Below are 15,258 nucleotides of genomic sequence, written 5' to 3' on the forward strand. Positions count from 1 at the left end.
GTGGAAGCGAGCAGCTGCACTTTATTCTGAGGGTTCCTTACTTGGAGAATCTCTTGACCCAATATTGGTCAAGAACAAAGATGAAAAGAAAGTCCTCCTCATATCTGTCACCAAGCACGCAGAACAATGGCTGGCACCTTATTATCTCAGACTGACCTACAGACCACGAGACACCATCTCACAAGTATTATCAGCCTCGCCCAGATAGACAGGCAGATAGGAGGTTTTAACAGGGACAGGCAGAGATTTCAGCCCCAGTACCAAAACCATTATTAATCCCAGGGCAGGAGGCCCTTTCGAGGGGGAGACGGTCGTTCTTTCCGCAGAGAGAAGTGATTCCTCAGGGGATCATCCCATTGGCGGTCACCTCACCATCTTTGCGGAGGCCTGGGAGGCTGTCACCACGGACGCATGGGTACTTAGCACAGTATGTGAGGGGCTCAGGCGCGAGTTCTCTCCCCCAATTGCTTCTCCATGTCCAATGTCAGGGAAAAGCATAAACTTATGAGAAAGGCCATCACTCATCTCTTTGACATTCAGGCAATAGAACTGGTCCCAGAAACGGAGAAGGGGTTGGGGTTTTACTCTAACCTCTGTGCTCCCTAAGGCGGTTGGAGGACTATACTAGACCCGAAATCCCTCAACTGCCACTGGTGTATCACAGATTCAAGATGTCATCATTGAAATTGACTTTAGCAGGCATCAAAGAGTGTGACTGCCTTGTCTCCATTGATTTAATCGAGCCATACCTGCATATTTTGATCTTCGCAAATCTCAAGAAATTTCTTAGATTTTTGTATGCAGGTATACATTACCAATACAGAGCACTCCCTTTTATTTTAGCATCGGCGCCCCGGACCGTCACAAAGGTGTTGGGAGTGGTGGTATCTCGACAATGTCCTCATCCAAGCATCAATGCCAGCCTGGGCACAACACGACCTGCAGCTGACAATACAGACAATGCAAACTTTGGGGTTCTCGGTGAACTTTTTAAAAAGCCACCTACAACCCATCATGAGACTTCAGCACCTGGGGTGGGGGTGTCATCGACACAGTCCAGGGACTTATCTTTTTATCACCGGACTGCCGAGACAGCCTTGTTCAACTAATACATCAGGTATGTCGGGCTCGTTTGTGTCCATATTCACGTTATCCAGCCTTTTAGTAAAAATGATTTCCTGCATAGGCATCATGCCCTGGGCTACTTGCACTCTGGTACATTGCAATGGACCCTGATTCCATTACAGTGACGGCACCAGCATATAGGCCGCATTGGTCCATGTTTCTCCGCAGGTTCTTCTGTCCCTAAGTGGGATCCAAGATTTGGGAGCCATCCCATCTAACACTAACCACAGATTCCAGCCTTTAGTTTGGGAGCAGTGCTAGAGAACCAGCTAGCGCAGGGACAGTGGACAGAGGCCGACCTCCTTCACAACATAAATTGGGAAGAGCTCAAGGTGGCTTGCCTAGCACTACTCCACTTCAAAACCCGGCTCAAGGGCCAACATGTGCTCCTACTCACAGACAACGTGGCGGCAAAAGCCCATGTAAACCAGCAAGGGAGCACACAAAGTTCCTAAGAGTCGAGGCCCTCAGACTAGGCACGTGGGCAGAGAGACTCCTGGGATCAATTGTGGCAGAGCACATCTTGGGAATGGGGAACATGCAGGCCGATTGGCTAAGCAGGGCCACCATGGACCATGAGGAGTGGCAGTTGCAACCCGAACTGTTCCAGAAGATTTGGCATCGCTTCAGGACGCCAGTGGTCGACCTTTTTGCCACACCGGCAAACATCCAGCTTCCGTGATTTGTTTCCCGATTCCCATGGAGCAGAGGCACTTAAAAGGCGGATCCTGGGGATGGCCAACATCTCAGACAGGGTAATTGGGACCATTAAGGCATCCAGACCCTCAACAACGCGTATCTACAGTGCGACCTTGTTGGCGTTTGCTAGATGGTGCAGGGCAAAGATCATCGATCCCGTATGGGCATCCCACCGCAGGTCCTAGAGTTCCTCCAGAACACTTGGAACGAGGCTTAGCACACAATAACCTAAGGTGTCAGGTGGCTGCCATTTCCATGGCCCTGGGGGATCGTCATTACCCTATCTTAGCCCACCAGCCGATCACCCAGCATTTTCTTAAACGGGCCTGCAACCTGGGGCCCCCAGTGGTTCACAGTTTTCCCTCATGGGATCTTCCCACAGCTCTCCCGGTCCTAGTGGGCGAACCATTTAAGCCAATTAGGACCGTCTCTCTCCAGTTCCTAATGTGGCGGTTACCTCCACCAGGCACATTTTGGAACTCGGAGCTCTGTCATCTCATGCTGACCTATGCACCTTTAACAAAAACAGAGTGGTCCTTCGATTAGACCCAACCTTTCTCCCAAAGGTCAACTCTCTCTTCCACAGATCACAGGAGGTAGTCATCCCAGACTTCTGTCCTGGGCCAACAGGGGAGTGAGAGTGTCAATGGCATAGATTGGATGTTCGTAGGAACCTACGGATCTACCTAAAGAGGACAGCCCCCTTCCATAGGTTGGAGGCTCTCTTCATTTCCTTTCAGCCTTCCTCCAGGGGTGCTAGAGTGTCCCCTGCCACGATCGGGAGGTGGTTGATAAGGGCTATTGTAAAGACCTACGAGGCGTAACATCTACCAGTCCCAGAAGGAATTACTGCACATTCCACGAGAAGTGCAGCTATCTCTGCAGCCTGGAGCACTAGTGCACCTATAGAGGACATCTGCAGAGCGGCAGCCTTGTCCTCGCCGTCTCCTTGTATTCAACACTATCAGCTGGACGCTTTTGCGTCCGCTGATGCATCTTTCGGCCACAGAGTGCTTCAACAAGTCGTAGACTCACCTAGACGGAAGAACAGTCTTAGTGGCCCACGTTAACTCTGGTACATCCCATTCCTGAACCATCCCGTTGTATTCATAGGGAACATACGTTGACTTACATGAACGTTGATTCTCATGGAACAGCAGGATGGCTCAGGTTCGCCCGCCCCCCCAGTAGTTGCAGCTGGCTATTAGCTAGTGTGAGAGGAGACAGGGCTCCCTTGTTTGTCTTCCCTTATTTGTTTCAGATCCTGAAAGCTATGACCTCGTTAAACTGGGCCAAGGATGAGGAGAGTCATAGGCGTGGCTTCTGAATTATTGACTCAGTCTCTCGACCAATCAGGCTATGACCATCCTGCTGTTCCATGAGAATCAACGTTCATGTAAGACAATGTACGTTTTCAACCAATCATATTTTTATGGTGTGATTTGAATTCTCTAAAGACACTATAGTTGATTATTGGACTATAACAATTTATTTCAATCTTATAGTTTAATTTTGTATAATATGTGAATTGTTTTTATTCCTACAGTCAAACAAGCAAGCCATAATAATAAAATTTCAATATTCTAATGTCTTAATATCCTAACATTTCATATATTGATTCTCTTCTGGGGAATATTATGAGAAAGAGTGTAAGTGGAAAGATACAAGAAATGTCCAAAATCTAAAATGAAAAAGTTCCAATAATAATATGGAAAGCATTGAATGAAAACTTTGAAGAGCATGATGGATTTGTTTATGGGTTGGATTAGTGTACTGTCTAAATAATGCATACCATGTTGTAGTAAATCTCATTCTTATAAAAGTGCTTTCAAATTATATCCAATGATACAGGCACAAATCAGTCTGTCTTAAGAATGTTATGCTGTTATTAAGAACAAAATACTGCAAAGCATAAGGCTCAGAGCAAAACACTTTGGCAAAGATAAAAATCGTATTTTTTTGTGAACATCAGATTATTTGTGGAAAGGGGAACAGTGGTAGTAATTACATCTAACTTGTTATCAGCATTATTTCTAGTACAAATCTATTTTTTTAACTGATGGATTTCACATTACTAGTTTGTTATATATAAAAGTTAATGTTTGAATAACCATGTCTCCTAAAGTTAATAAGTAAAGTATTTCAAATAGCAGGTGTTTTTGAGTGATGGTTAGCTGAAACACAGGCCATTTTATGAAAACTTTCATGTTAAGTTACAACCACAATTCATCCCAAAATTTCCAAGTAAGGCAGTTATTGAATTTTGGCCCACTTTACAATCTTTCTTTCCACAGTTGTTAGGGGAATCACTGCAGTTAAATTAGTAATATGGTTGTTAAGTGAATCTGGATTCCCCATTGACTGCTTGTCAGAAGGTCTCGACATGACCCAGGCGGCTGCAACTATCATAAATATATTCCATACATTTACATACATGTCCAAATTTTGATCATATGACCATGGGGTTGCTGCAACAGTCATATCAAAGTGGTCATAAGTCACTTTTCAGTGCCTTTTAATTTCAAACTATCACCAAGAAAAGTCAAAGACTACCTGTATTAGCCTATATGGAATTGTATTTGATATTTCTTGTCTATATCTTCTACAGATAAAATCAGAAAGAAAACATTTTCTCTTGATTTCCATAAAATAAAAGTTGGGATAGAGTCAAATGAAAAAGCAAACAAGTAATGATTCTTCATACTTCTGGGGCTAAATCCATTGAAGCAATCAGAGTGTCCACATGGAGGAAATAGAGGCAGAATTGCCTCCATGGAATACAACTTAGATATCATTCATATGGAAAGAAAGCTTTATAATTTCTACATTTATATGCTGCACAACTACTAGAGGCTATGGATAGTTAATTTTTAAGAAAACTACACAAAAAAACAGAACAAAGGTGATTGAGAGTATGTGTATGTGTTAACCTTAGCAGAAAAAAGGTACCAAACCATATTATATTATCAAAAGATGTTAAAAAGGTTTTATTAAAAAGCTAGATTTTGCCATAGTATAATCTATAGAACCAAAATAGTAAATTGAACTGTCTGTATCTAACTTACTACTATATAATATGCAAACTGGAATACAAAACTTTGAATATTTTTTCAGGCCTATTATTTAAGTAAAAGATTGCAGCTGACCTGGAAGGATTAATCCTCAATTGGCTTGGTAATTAAATTAATTAGAATATAACTTCTACTTTTCTAGCCTTTTATGGCCGAGGCAAATATTTCAAAATTAATGTAGAAATGGCTTACTATAAGCCTGCTAGTTACCCGAAATGTGCAAGTCCAGGAAATTACATGTATCAATGTTAAAAACCTGGGCTAAAAAGTTAAAATGATCACAATATTTACTTCCTGATGAAATCTCAAGGAAATCTACTGAAGATTTCATTTTAGTAACTTCTACTTGCAATAGAAAACTTGGGGGGGGGGTGAGTGTGGATGGAGGAAGTGGGTTAAGAAAAAACCATAAAATAGAAAGTGAAAGAAGAGGAAAGCATTAAATGAGCAAAGTAAGAGGCAAATTTAAAATTACTTTTTTACTTTCCCTCATTCAACTAATATTTGCAAAGAAGTTTGCTCTTATTTAAAGTAGATCTGTACTATATATGGTACTGCCTGAATAAATCAGTATTATGGCAGATCAAATTCACCAAGCTCAAGATTGACTCAGCCTTCCATCCTTCCAAGGTGGGTAAAATGAGTACCCAAATTGTTGGGGGCAATATGCTGACTCTGTAAACTGCTTAGAGAGTGCTGGAAAGCACTGTGAAGCAGTATATAAATCTAAGAGCTATTGCTATTATAAGAAAAAAGAAATGATTTCAACATCAGAGAGAAATGTAAAATGGTGTAGATAGTCAGACATATAATATTCTCAGATATATGAGAGTTGGACAACATACTGTCTCATAAAATGTTTAATACAAAATTTTATCACAATTTAGCTGCAGTAATTGCAGTTTCCTCTCCAAATGTTCTTGGTGCCTTGACCCAGGATTATTGATGAAATTTGTTGAAAATTAGTCCTATAACGTGTCATATTTCTGGATAAAGTACTAATATATTAAATATTTTATCTTAGAGCAGATGTAAAATTGACTCTTGGCTAATCATAACTTGGCAACAAGCTTTATGAATGCATACGTGTTGCCTCTTTTTATCATCCTAAAATTATACACGTTTTATGTTAAATATATACACAAAAGCAGTTTTTTCGAAATCCATGAATAGAATCTGAAATTAAGACAAAGACATATGATAAAAAAGATTTTCTGCAAAGCAAATATCTTACATAAAATCATGTGTAAGGAGTGGATGTACAAGTCATTTTCAGAGAAGGACTAAAAGGTGTGTCTGATGGCGATCCTTTTTCAAGAGGCAACTAGACTTTCTGTTTTTTCTTTGAAGACGTTTTACTTCTCATCCAAGAAACTTCTTCAGCTCTGACTGGATAGTGGAGTTTGGACATAGACATTGCTGGACAGAAATAATTAATAAAGTTTGTTGCTGCTTTTGCAATTATGATTTTGGGAATATTAAAATATCATTTGAATAAGTCATATCCATTGCTTAATATTTTTATAGTCATTATTAAAGTAAATCTTGGGAAAATATTATATGATAATTCAGTTGATGCATATATTTTTCTTACTGACATTCAGGCAACTCCTTTTATAACAATCTATCCATCCATCTGTTTATCCTGTTACAGGGACTTGATTTGTTATTTCAATTGATTGAAAATAAAATTAATATTATAGGAATAATTAAGTGTTTTAGGAGCCAATATTCATCTAATATTAAAATAACTAGATCTATGAAGCTCAGTAGTAGGTATAAACGTTTTTATATCTTAAAGTTTTAATTAGATTTTTCAGCTCTTCAAACAGTGATGTTAAATAATAATTAGTAATTATGTAATTTAGTTCTTCAATTTTGAAAATAATTTACTTCAATTATGATAGATTTCATAAGACATATTGCATAATGTTTATGCAACAAAAGTAGACACTCCAGAAGAATCCTTTATAGAACTATATTTATTAGCATGGTTTCTTAAAAAGGATAATTTGTGTTGAAAATGCAGCAAAAAAAGGAAGAATTAAAAACTTAAAATCAATAAAATAATTTAACAATATGTAACAACATAATTTTATTTTTTCTTTTAATCTGGAAATATCTTGCTTATAAAGTACTATCAAGATTGAACTTTTGGATTAACTTTTGTATAAGCAAATACTTGCTATTTTGACTGACTTTATTAATAAAAAAAACTTTACAGTTCTCCCAAGAATATTTCCAGAATCCTATTGGAAAATATAAAATATAATCTTATACATCCAAGTAGCTATCCATTATCATTCCCTTTTTCCATTTCCTGAGGATTTGCAATGTAAAACATTTTTTTTCCTAACACCCACTTGCACTCAACTAAGTATATTAATTTCTGCTTGATGAATACTACTTCAGGAGAATAGTCAATCTTTATTCTTCTACTTTATGATAATCTTGGTAACTATCCTTATCTATAGTTTGTAGGCTCCTAATTTCTTTTTCTCAATATCCTATAATGTCTCCAATAGGAAATTCAGATATAATAATGCAGGAGAATGGGTAACATAATTTTTGAAGAGAACATACATTGGTTTACCTGAACATTGATTTTCATGAATCAGCAGGACAGCTGAGACATGGGTATTCTCATGCCTTGCTTGGTCAAGCATATATAGGTCAAGCATATATATATGCTGGTCTTGTTGTTTTTGGGTCTTTCCCCGTGTAAGATTGAGATTGTCTTGGCAACGTTTCAGCGAGGTCTCACTTGCCATCTTCAGGCTGGGTTTTGGGCTTAAAGTGTGATCGGAGCTGCCGTCTTTCTATAAATCTTGGTGTGTGTGTGTGGAGTGCTGGCTTTGTTTCAGTAAGTGGAATTATTGGTTGTGTGGTTGTATCATGATTGGTTGATTAGTTCTGGCAATGGCATCACCCTCCTCCCTTACATCAAAGGCACCACAGATAAAATCAGCAAAATTATCCACAAACACAATATCAAGACAGCCTTCAATACTGACCAAAAAATAACCAACATCGTAAGAAACCCCAAAGACAAAATCCAGCTAGAAAACCAAGGAGTCTACAAAATGCCATGCAAAATCTGCCCTGCAACATACACAGGACAAACGGACAGGAGAATAAATGCACGCATCGCAGAACACAAGAACGCAGTAAGAAGAAGAAAAAAAAACTTCCTCCCTTTTCCAGCACCTTAAAGCCACAGGACATGAAATTAATTTTGAAGGAACCAGGTTAATCTCCAAAACAGAACACTTCAACAAGAGAATAATTATTGAAGGTATCGAAATAGAGAAACACCCCCACAACATGAATAAACATGACGATACCTCCTGCCTACCAGACATCTGGAAACCAGCCCTAGTCAACAAACAAGCCCCACCCACCATCCAGGCCGTTACAACATGAAACAACAATAGATACACAGCCAGCACCAATCAACACCAATCTACCAATCATGATATAACCACACAACCAATCATTCCACTTACTGAAACAAAGCCAGTGCTCCACACACCCCCACCAAAATTTATAGAAAGATGGCAGCTCCGATCACACTTTAAGCCCAAAACCCAGCCTGAAGATGGCGAGTGAGACCTCTCTGAAACGTTGCCAAGACAATCTCAATCTTATATGGGAAAAGACCCAAATACAACGAGACCAGCATACCTACACCCATGAAAATCTACAAAAATATATAAATGTAGACAGGGACTATATATATTTATAACACAAATACTTTTTAGGGTCATTCTTTTAGGGTCTACATTTTAGGGTCAATCTTTTAAATAAATGAATACATAAATTGTTTTTATTTTATATAGTGCTTTACAAATATAACATATTTATAGATATAAATTATTGATTTTTATTGAAGCAATTACAATTATATGTTTATAATTAATCAGGAATTCTGATCTGATTAATTCTGATTCTGATTGTGTAATAATCCTAATTATTAAAACATTTATAGATAAAAGTTAATTGTGTTATAAAAAGTATTTGTGTTATATGTTTCTTAAACCCAACAGAATCCTCGGATCTCATTAGAGGGCATTTAAATTGATTACAATTCTAATTAAACAGTTATAAATTTCTTTACATCTTTTGATTTATGATCAAAAGAAAATGAACCTTTGATTATGTTGTATGATTGACCCCAAATGGATTCTCACTACACAGATTTCATGCAATATACTTTAAAATGCATTATTACTGTATTCTGAGGAACTTGTGGAAATACATGGTTATTTTCTTTCCTCTACAAATAGAATGTATTTTTTCCTGAGTTAGAAGGATGAGATCTATCAGTTCTTGAGAATGAAGGAGATATTAAGTTTCTGCTTTTGAACATTTTACTTGTTAATACTGGCTTTTTCAGAGTTGTTCAACCCATACAGATTAGAACAGCAATACATGTTGATAAACTCGTTATTTCTTAATTGTTATTGGATGACTAACAATTATAACAAGTATCTTTTTTGAATTTTGTAAGTACTTTCTCTGTGATAACTGAGATAAATGCTGTTATTTATTTTTCCTAATTTCCCAATTTCAACAGGTTAAGTGTCTATCTCTGTCAATACAGAGAAATTAAGTCAGTATGAACTTTGCAGAAAAAACTTTATAGAATTTTTTAACTTGCTTCTTGTTAATTGTAAAGGGGAGGAGCTAAGGATATTTTAGAAACTCACTAGGATATTTAAAGTCCAATTTAGCTTTTCTAAGAACTAATGTAATCATATTAATGTATAATATACATGGCATTTAATTTGTCCAGAAAGTGCAATACTGTATATATAAGTGCAGTACTGTATATATAAAATCAATGATTTTATATATCTGCTCTTGCAGATACACTATAAACTCAATCAATTTTCTTCTATATTGGGAAGAGGACCAGTGTATTATATAAGGTTATTTCAGAAACATATTCCTTTCCACTCACTGTGCTTCTTATATTGTTGGGTAGGCATAGTAAGTTCTTACTAGATTTGCTTTGCTAAGGATGATATTTTATATAGATAGGCTGCCCCCCCCCCCTTTATTTTCTATCCCAAGACATATTTCTGGCTGACTTAAAGAAGTAAAAAGATCCAGTTTATAATAGTGGTCAAGGCATGATGTTTGAAATAGGGAAAATATTAGTTCTAGACCCACTTAGGTACACCTGGGTGATTTGGATCCGGTTACACTCTATAGTCCTAAGAAGAAGATAATGGTAAATCACCTTAAATATCTTTCCAAGAAATTTAGAGAGACTACTTCAGGTATATCAGGAGTCTAACACAGATTAGAAGGCCAAAAATAAATAATTAAGTTTTTATGATGAAATACATACGATGTTACTTAGTTTGGTAAGGAAATGTCTGCAAGAAAACAACCAAGATCAGAAAACACCAAGAACCGCAATTCAGTCCTGAGCTAAAATATTCTCTTCTATGAGTACCTCTTGTATATTTTAAACTTATTTTTAATAAACAGGTCTTAGAATGCTTTCATGGTTTTTCTAAGTCCACATTCTGTTATTCATTTCTATAAGTTTCTAATAGTATTAAATCTTAACAGAAAATGATAGCAATACAAAATTGTCTACACAATGTTTGAATATTATGCTGTATCTGGTTTAAAATCTACCAGATGGTTGGCAAAAACTATTGTAGAAACACAAAATAAATTACCTAAGAATAATTTTAACATCCATAGTGCTGTTCTCATCAATTACAGAGAGTAAGTGGCATGTATATTGCTTCTGGAATCAAGAAAAATTGTACATAGCCGATATATAGATTCATGGTTTAACAAAGAGAAAAAGAAATCATTATACTCATTCAGAGGCATTCAGATTAAGAAAGATTGTTTTTTTTTTAAAAAAAAAATCAAATTATTAATCCTGTTTATAGTCTTTCCAGTGGCTAATTATCCCTTTTCAAGGAAAGAGATATTTTCGGAAAAGAAAAAGTCTATCAGATAAATTGCCAGGTTAAAAGTTTTTTGGGACAAAAATTACTTACTTTATGTAGGCATCTGTTGTTACTTTGAACCAAATAGGTCTTGTCAGGCAGCTAAGCGAGGTCAGATCTGATAGATGGAAGGCTACTGGACGATCCATAGTATATTCCTATCTCAGGAGAAAGTAATACAAAGCTTTTCCATATTGTTGGCAATACTTTTGAAGAGATGTGGCCACAAATTAGCTAACAATTGTGTTTTATTTTCTAAAAACAGACTGAACATTTAACAATTACAAATACACTAGTGAATTATCTTCTTGGGATAAAAGTATTTAGAGAAAATATTCCATATTTAATAAAATATGTCTTTGTTGTCATACCACAAAACTCTAACTATTCTCTCTTTTGGGTTGTCATAACATACAAGTTGTTGCTAAACTTTTTTTTTTTTGCCAATTCTAGCTGGCATTCCAACAGACTAGAACATTTTATATGTAAACAATAAAATAATTAACTTGTTAATTATTTGGAGTATTTTTATTCTGTTACTAGAGGGATGCATAGATTGAGAATAAAGGATATACCTAGTTCACAAGGACATAATCCAAACAAAAAAGAATTGAGAGATGGAAGACTAAACAGGCACTGTTTCTCTCACAAAGCTCTTATAATAAGCAGCTTAATGAAAACATAATGAAAGGAAGAGCCAAATATTGCTAATTCTTTCCTTTCATGCTATATTATGATTGCTGTTTGATGATGAAGAAATTAGCATAGTGGATAAAATAACACAAAAAGTTGTATGGAACTTACATGATGTTAAAATTAAGAATGTATTATTTCATCATGTATCATAGTATTTTCTCCATTTAATTCTTACAGATTTAGTTGATGATTAAGTTACAAGTAATGTGTTCCTCTCAGTAGTATGCAAGCATAATGAGAGAAAGAGCTCTTGGCATTCAATTTCACCCTTCTGGAACCATGTCTCCTATTGCTATAAAATTTGAAAATTATTAATACTAGCTAGACAGAAAAGTTGCCAAAGCCCCATGTCAGAGGTACACATTCATTTAAGAATTACTTAAGAGTAGATATTCTCTTAATGTTCTGGAAGCTTTAAAATGAAACTTACAAAGAAGCATCCTAATGTGTTTGAAATTTATTTAATTTCACTATTTTATTAAAAGTATAATTGCATATTGCATTTCTGTGTAAAAATTAATGTGTAAGTAAGAATACTGAAAAAAGAACTGGGAGAAACATAAGACATGGAAGACTGTAAATTTAGATACTGTTGAGTAGTGAAAGGATAATCAAGATTTTTAATTGTTTTCATTTTGTGAATGTTTTGCCATAATGTTTTATTAATCTAGCCTTTGGGAGAATGTGGAAAATTGGAAAATTCTGAATTTTCTTTACACAGTATTCTAACTCTTATCACAAATTAAGCATTTTCTGGATGGTGATTTAAAAAATAATTTTATAATCTTTCAAAATATATACTTCAATAATGGCAACAAAACTATTTTGCATGTGTGTCAAAAATAGGATACATAAATAACAATAATTAATTCTATAATTCAAGCAATGACAACAGATTTATCATAAAGCTTTTTACTTAGCCAGAAATTATCCAACAGATCTTTTCACATTTTTCAATCCAATTTATTTGGAATTGTGTCACAGTTCATTAGCATACTCTTCCAATTTAAACTGCAAGCTAAAAACACATTTTAATCATTTAATTTTTAAACCATTTTTCAGTAGAAATGACAAAGTTCTGGAAACTGAAGCAATGAGAAAAAAAATTACTGCAGCTGGAACATTGAAGAACATTTCTTAACACTTATATTTAATTCTTTGCACTCTTTTAAGACATAATTATTTAGACATTAATTATACATTTTATTGAGTGAATTTATTTTATGGCATTTTTTTATTTTTGTTCCAAATGAAGTTGTAGATTACTGAAATCTAAAAGACACGCCCTGACTTTTATACGTATGAAGGAAAGCAAAAAGTTAATAATGAAAACAGAAGAATCCACCAACATTGCAATGAAATTCAGGTAGTCCTTGATTTATGAGTGGTTGATTATAAACTACTTATGTCCTGGTTCCAAAGTTACGCCCACTGGAGCACTCCACAGTTGGCTCTTAAGATCAACCATAGGGATGCTGCAATAGGCCCTCTACCTACGCATTTCTCCCCTATATATCCCCCCTTGTCCCTGCAGTATTGGGGCCTTTTTCCCCAATCCACAAGGCCCCAAATTTTCCTCATTTATATTTTGAAAATTAAGAAAGGAGGGCAAGCTATTTTCTCCTCCTGTCTTTTTCTGGGTGGCATGAACCCAGAAGCAGTTACCGTTTTTTTAGGTGGCCACATTTTATCTAGTTAAAAATGGGATTCATTCAACATCACATAGATCTCAATTCCACTGCCATGACTCATCTTTCACACAAGATTTGTGACAATTTTGCTGGTATCTGACCAGCTAGATCAAACTGCCCTTGCTCTGAGACCACATGAACTATGGCATATATTAATGCAGTATGAAGGTTAGTTATTAATAAATATCATAAACTAGGCAGAAACAGAAGATGCTTTCTATTGCCACTCCCTGATAACCTGAAAGGTGAGCTACTGCTGTTTTTTTGTAGATTGCTATTGGAAAAATGCATTACATATGGGTAGGTTAAAAAAACCTGCAACTTGACTGCTAGAAATATTATTAAATATGTATGGTTATGAATGTATACACACATGACAGGAAAAAATGCTGCCCATTGTTTAGGTTGATTTGACTTCTGAGATCTGTCTTTGCATATTTGGTATGCGATTTTGGTTTCTGCTGGTTAAAATTTAAGTCTTTTTATGAATGACTTCCTATTCAAAGGTATTCTTAAACACAATTAAACTTAGAACTTGCATCCTAAATACAACTGGGATTTTCAATATGATTTGGATATGGAGAGTACAGGTAGTCTCGAGTTATGAATGTAATGGATTCCATTCGTAAGCTGAGGATTTGTGAGAGTGAATCTTGTATCTTGAACGGGATCACTTCTTTTGCCCACACATTTGCTAATCCAATGTGAGGTTTGTTAAGTGCACATGAGGTATTTCAGGGTGGGGAAGGCCACAGGGGAGCTACTGATGGAACAGGTCACCTGACTAAGACAACTAAAAGCTGCTGTGACCCACTGAAATACCTCATGCTCACAATTGCTTTCCTCCTCCATCCTACCGCGTGAAGATCTAAAAAGCAGTCTCATTTCCAGCCTCTCGGCCACTTGTACTCCTCTGTAGTTCCATTGGGGTCTCCACAGGCTTCAAATGACAAGTTGCTGGCTGAAATGGAGCTTCTGAGGTGCGGATCCATCCTTCTGACCCTCGGTCCTCTGCAGGCCTTCCCCAGCCCGTTGCAGGCCAACATATTTAATGTTAAATAACTTTACAGTCACTTGTCATAAAATCCCCCCCTTTCCCCACAAAAGCGTTGCTAGTTGTTTTAAGATCTATTAATAAATTATTAATTATTTCAAATGGGTAGAAAATATGTTATTATTTTAGAACAAAGCCCAATGAACAGAAATATCCATAGTTTCTTCTATTATCTGTTTTTTCTAGAGCTACTAAAATGTTTGATATGCATCATGCTTTATGTTATTTTTGAAATAGTAAATTACCACAATAGAATATAGAGTTGGAAGATACAATTTAAAAAATATATGCAGATGAAGAGGGGAGGATTTTTTAATGATAGAACTAGAAGCAGAACAAAGAAAAATTCTCCTCATAGCAATGTACGCCCCAAATAAAAACCAAAAAGAATTTTACAAGAAGATCCACCAAAAAATAACAGAAATAGAATCTGAGGATATATGTCTAATTGGTGATTTCAATACTATAACAATATCAATGATGACTACAAGAGTAACAAAAGAAATAAGAAAAAAAGAACACTACCATTTACCTTTTTTGAAATGGTGCAGTAACTGAGCCTGAAAGATATATGGAGAGAAAGGAACATAGGAAACAAATAATTTTGATATTATTCAAATCCCCACAAATCATGGTCAAGAATAGAAATGATTTGGTCGACCCAAGAATTGAGAAAAGATACAGAAGAGATTGAAATAATGACAAACACCTGGGCAGATCACAACCCAATAAAAATAACATGGAAAGGACAAAAAAGAAAATGATGGATAATGAATCAAAGAATATTAAAAGATAAAGAATATATAAAAATGATGAAAAGGGAATTGAAAGTTTTCTACAAAGTAAATACGAAAGAAAAAACATCATTACAAAACCTATGGGATACTACAAAAGCTTTTACAATAGCATATTTGGGAAGAAAAAACAAGGAAAAGACAAAAACA

General features: G+C 35.8%; 1 protein-coding gene across 2 annotated transcripts in view; it reads left to right on the forward strand.

Annotated features, from left to right (window-relative positions):
* The window catches only part of PLCL2 (phospholipase C like 2), a 99,759-nt gene that overhangs the window by 29,465 nt on the left and 55,036 nt on the right, over positions 1-15,258 (forward strand). For both annotated transcript variants that reach the window (XM_032237320.1, XM_032237321.1), the window contains exon 3: positions 844-3,230. The gene's annotated coding sequence lies outside the window, so the exon portion shown is untranslated. The remainder of the gene's footprint in view (positions 1-843; positions 3,231-15,258) is intronic.

This window comes from Thamnophis elegans, chromosome Z (assembly GCF_009769535.1).
Source record: "Thamnophis elegans isolate rThaEle1 chromosome Z, rThaEle1.pri, whole genome shotgun sequence".
In the NCBI taxonomy this organism is placed as follows: domain Eukaryota; kingdom Metazoa; phylum Chordata; class Lepidosauria; order Squamata; family Colubridae; genus Thamnophis; species Thamnophis elegans.